Consider the following 6,000-nt stretch of genomic DNA (forward strand, 5'->3'; position numbering starts at 1 on the left):
ACCTCTGGGTGGTCCTGGGTTAAGCTAGAGCCACCATTGGCACAGGGAAGACATGGACAGTGATTGGTAGATGTGAGAACTGAGGGGAGGGAACTTGGATGGTGTCCTTAAATATAGAGGGTTCTGAGGACTGAGGAGGATTGGTTGGAGAGGTTTTTGGTCTGAGAGGTGGTGCTTTGAGAGTTGGCTCTGAAGGAAGCTGGAGGTGGAGGCCCCTGAGACTGTTTCTCCATTTTGGTCACGTGAGTAATAGGGACTGATCTCCTTTCTTTGCCTCAGCTATCTAAGGGCTTGGGCCTTTTGCCCAGCCTAAACAGAAGGAGTATTTAAGCCCTATTACCTTCTCTTCCCTTTCTCTCTCCCTCTCTCTCTCTATCTCTAATTCCTTTCTTCCTCCTGTTTTGTAATTAAACTCTATAAAAGTTTGACTGCTGACTTGAGTTTTCATTTAGGAATTACATAGCTGAATTCCTTGGCGACCTTAAATTAATATATATCAGTCTTTTAAAGTGATTTCCTTGTCACATATGATAGAATTCATTTGTGAAACCATCTGAATCTGGGGATTTTTTCTTAGGGAGTTCTTTGATGGCTTGTTCAATTTATTTTTCTGATATGGGGTTGTTTAGGTATTCTATTTCTTCCTCTGTTAGTCTAGGCAATTTATATTTTTGTAAATATTCATCCATATCACCTAGATTGCCACATTTATTGCTATATAATTGGGAATAATGGTTTTTAATGGTTGCCTTAATTTCCTCTATATTAGAGGTGAGGTCTCCCTTTTCATCTTGGATACTGTCAATTTGATGTTCTTTCCTTTTTTAAATTAGATTGACCAGTACTTTGTCTATTTTATTTGTTTTTTTCAAAGCACAGGCTTCTAGTCTTATTTATTAAATCAATAATTCTTTGACTTTCAAAATTTATTAATTTCTCCTTTGATCAATAGGATCTCTAATTTAGTTTTCATCTGAGGAGTTCTAATTTGTTCACTTTCTAGTTTTTTTTAATTTGCATGCCCAATTCATTGACCTCTGCCCTCTCTAATTTGTTAATATATGAACTCAAGGATATAAATTTCCCCCTAAGTACTGCTTTGGCTGAATCCCATAGATTTTGAAAGGATGTCTCATCATGGTCATTTTCTTCAATGAAATTATTAATTGTTTCCATGATTTGTTCTTAAACTAACTGATTTTGGAGAATCATATTGTTTAATTTCCAATTAATTTTTGATTTGCCTCTCCATGTATCCTTACTAATTATTATTTTCATTGCATTGTGATCTGAGAAGGTTGCATTTATTATTTTTGTTCTTTTGCACTTATTTGCAATGTTTTTATGCCTTAGTACATGATCAATCTTTGTGAATGTACCATGTGCTGCTGAAAAGAAGGTATATTCCTTTTTGTCCCTATTTATTTTTTTCCCACATATCTACTAACTCTAATTTTTCTAAGATCCCATTCACTTCTATTACCTCTTTCCTATTTATTTTTTGGTTTGATTTATCAAGTTCAGATAGAGGAAAGTTCAGGACTCCCACTAGTATAGTTTTTCTATCTATTTCATCCTTGAGCTCCACTAGTTTCTCCTTTAGAAATATGAATTCTATGCCATTTGGTGAATACCTGTTGAGTACTGATATTTCCTCATTGTCTATACTGCCTTTTATCAGGATGTAATTACCTTTCCTATTTCTTTTGACTAGATTTATTTTTACTTTAGCTTTGTCAGATATCATGATTGTGACTCCTGCCTTCTTTTTCTCAGTTGATACCCAATAAATTTGGCTCCATCCACTTACTTTTACCCTATGTGTGTCTGACTTCCTCATGTGTGTTTCTTGTAGACAGCATATGGTAGGATTTTGGTTTCTAATCCACTCTTCTATTTGCTTGTGTTTTATGGGTGAGTTCATTCCATTCACATGCAGAGTTATGATTACCAGCTGTGTATTTCCCAGAATTTTGATTTTTATTCCTAGTCCTGTCCTTTCTTCTTTCACTATTTCCTTCTACACCAGTGTTTTGTTTTTAATCAGTCCCCCTAATTCACACCCTTATTTTACTTTCCTTTCTACCCCCTACTTATTCCCCTCTTATTTTCTTTATAGTCTTTTAAAACTACCCCTCACCTTCTTCCTCCCTTGTATTGCTTCCCATCCCACCAGTCCATTTATTACCCTTATATTTCCCTATAGGAAATATATATATGCTGGAGGGGATGTGGCAAATTCCAGACATTAATGAATTGCTGGTGGGGTTGTGAATTGATCCAACCATTCTGGAGGGCAATTTGGAACTATTCCCAAAAGGCGATAAAAGACTGTCTGCCCTTTGATCCAGCCATAGCACTACTGGGATTGTACCCCAAAGAGATAATAAGGAAAAAGACTTGTACAAGAATATTCATAGCTGCATTCTTTGTGGTGGCCAAAAATTGGAAAATGAGGGGATGCCCATCAATTGGGGAATGGCTGAACAAATTGTGGTATATGTTGGTGATGGAATACTATTGTGCTAAAAGGAATAATAAAGTAGAGGAATTCCATGGAGACTGGACCAACCTCCAGGAAGTGATGCAGAGCGAAAGGAGTAGAACTAGGAAAACATTGTACACAGAGACTGATGCATTGTGGTACAATCGAAGGTGTTGGACTTCTCCATTAGTGGCAATGCAATGTCCCTGAACAATCTGCAGGGATCTAAAAAATACTATCCACAAGCAGAGAATAAACTGTGGGAGTAAAAACACCGATGAAAAGCAACTGCCTGACTACAGGGGTTGAGGGAATATGACTGAGGAGAGACTCTAAATGAACACTCTAATGCAAATACCAACAACAGGGAAATGATTTCGAGTCAAGAACACATGTGATAACCAGTGGAATCATGCGTCGGTTATGGGAGAGGGAAAGGTGGTGGGAGGGGGGGAGGGGAGGAAAAGAAAATGATCTTTGTTTCCAGTGAATAATGTTTGGAAATGACCAAATAAAATAATGTTTAAAATAAAAAAAAAAGAGATGCAAGTGTTTGACAAAACATTAATTGTTCTTGGGTAGGATAATCTGGACAGCTAGATGGAACAACAGATAGAGTACTGGACCTGAAATCAGGAAAACTCCTCTTCCTAAGTTCAAATCTGGTCTTAGATACTAACCAGCTGTGTAACTCTGGGTAAGACCCTTAACCTTATTGCCTCTAAAATGATCACATAATTTAAAATAATTTTGGAGATATATTTAATTATAATTATTTTTTTAATGAAAGAGAGAAAAACAAAGATTACCAAGTTGTCATTAACTACCATAGTCTCCTGGCTGCACTGCACTTCCTTATGTCAAGATAATTTTAGGGATGTGACTTAAAAATCTAGATTTAATTGGTCACTGGGGAAAATCCAAAATAAAATACCCAAGTCAGTGTGGAAATTTATGGTAATTTAATTAATATAGAGGAAAGGAATTTAAGGAGAAGGAGGGAAGAGGATATAGGATTTTTCCTGCCTGGCCCATCTCTAGGTCTCTGAAGAAGATTAGAGGCTTCTAGGAGGATAGAGTTGGAAAGCAAAGGAGGAAAACTCACCCAGAACTCAACACTGAACCAGACAATAAATTGTAGCCATGCTAAGATGCTGAAAGGCCCAGCATGCTGCTATCAGCCTGGAGAGAGGAAATGAGCCAATATATAGACCTTTCACCCTTGTATCCCCTCATCTTTTAGCCCATTCTTTTAGAATTCCCATCTTCTTTGATTAGATTATATCTTTAGAGTTACTTAACATTTCTTTTTTAAGTTCACCTTTTGTGAGTTACTTATCCTTTTTGTGATTAATTTAACCTTTATACTTACTTAACACCTTTTTGTATTAAGATCTTAAAATAGACTTAATTTAAAGTTCTAACTTCACTATAAGGTAAGAGTTAAGTACCTTCATTATTCAATCAGGAGATTACAACTTTATCTTCCCCTAAAATATGGTCTAAGTAGGGTGGAGTAATTTAGAGTTCCCAAGACATTCCTGATTTTGTTAAAATAAGTATCTTCATTGTTACAATCAGGAAATAGCTAAATCCAATCTTCACACTTAGTTCCTAGATTTGTAGCCAGTCCTGGCTGGCTTACAAGAGGTGGCAAGGGGGCCCAGCAAGCTAAATGGTCAGGCCAGATAAATTAAGGCCAGAAAGTCCAGCCAAAGAGAGAGCTTAAGTTCAAGAAGGAATCAGTGCCAAAAAAGAGGCTGAGCTTCAGCTTGGCCCATCTCTTATGATATCACTCCTACTTGGCTTTCTGATTGGGCAGTCTGGATCATGTGTCCTGACCTCTAAGCAGGAAACCTAACCATACCAGGCAGAGGATCCTGCCAACCCATTCAAGAAGTCAGGATTTCAGTTGGCCATGTACTCTTCCCACTTACATGTGTTATAGTGAAAATCACCTTTAAAGATGTTATAATATTAATTTATGGTTGCCAAGGAATTTACCTAAGAAATTCCTAAAATTAAACACTCAAGTCAGAATGGAGTTTATGGTGGTTTAATCACAACAGGAGTAAGAAAAAGGAGAGGGAGAGAAGGAGAGAGGAAAAAAGGGAACAAGGTTAACTCAACCTTCTGGCAGAGCCAGAGGGAGTTTAGGCCCAAAGGCCAAGGTAGAGAAGAGAATCAGTCCTTGACTCATGTGACCGATCTGAAGGAAAGCTGTCTGTGGGCCTCCTTCCTGCTAGAGCTCCTAGCACGAACTGCAACCTAGCCCTGTCCACAGGAAGTGCGCAAATTCCAGAGGCTGTTCCCTACCTCACTTCCTGTGTCTCACAAGTGCCAATGGTGACTCCAGCTTGGCTTAGACAGCCCAGGTGGGCAGTTAGTTATTTCTGATTTGTCATTGACTAGCACATGCCCATGTAGTGTGGTGTGCACAATTTTTGGGTGCTAGACAAAGCAAGATGGAGATTTAAAAATTCACACATGACTTGGAGTTTTTTTGTTTTTTGTTTTTTTTTAATGTGCATGTTGCCAGGTAAGGAATTCTGTTTTTATGTTTATTTCATGCAATGAGCTGGAGAAGAAAATGGCAAACCACTCGGTTATTTTTGCCAATAAAGAGGTGGACACAACTGAAAAATGATTGAACAAAAGGACAATCCAATATAAAAACAAAAAACCCTTTCTAATTTAATTTATTTATTCAACACAATGCTTATTTAATTACCAAAGGATTATTTTACTTGAAAAATAATCACAAAATTCATATCATGGAAAGAAGTCAAGAATCTCAAGAGAAATAATGAAAAGAACCAGGAATGAAGGGGCCTCACAGTGATAGATATCATGCTGTACTATAAAGTATAATATAATAAAATAAAATATATCATAAAATAAAATATAGTATATATATTTATAATAGACATACTATGTAATAAATATATAAAATTATATAATATTAAAATCATTAAAATAGTTTGATATTCACTAAACAATAGAAAGATTAATCTTTGGAAAGATTATGTGCAAAACATACATATACGAATATATTTAACAAACTATATTTGGTAAACACAAAGACCCCACCTACTTGGATAAAAACTCATAATTTGACAATTTTTTGGTGAAAATTAGAAATAACTTTAGACTAACAAGTCACACTTTGTGCAAAGGTAAACTCTAAAAGGATTTTGTTTGTTTAGTTTTTCCAGTTGTGTCCAATTCTTCATGAGACCATTTTGGGATTTTCTTAACAAAGATACTAGATTAGTTTGCCATTTCCTCTTCCAGCTCATTTTTACATTTGAGAAATTGAGACAAATAGGATTAAATGATTTGCCAAGCTTGACTCGACTGTTAAGTGTGTAAGGCCAGATTTGAACTCAGGAAGATGAGTCTTCCTTACTTTAGGCACAGTACTGTAAGAAACTAAATTTAGGTTTTATGTCAAATATGAGAATTCTATAGTAATATTGTGGTTGCCAGTTTAATGATATTATAACTCAAGTAAA

The sequence above is a fragment of the Monodelphis domestica genome, chromosome 1, assembly GCF_027887165.1.
Source record: "Monodelphis domestica isolate mMonDom1 chromosome 1, mMonDom1.pri, whole genome shotgun sequence".
Classification (NCBI taxonomy): domain Eukaryota; kingdom Metazoa; phylum Chordata; class Mammalia; order Didelphimorphia; family Didelphidae; genus Monodelphis; species Monodelphis domestica.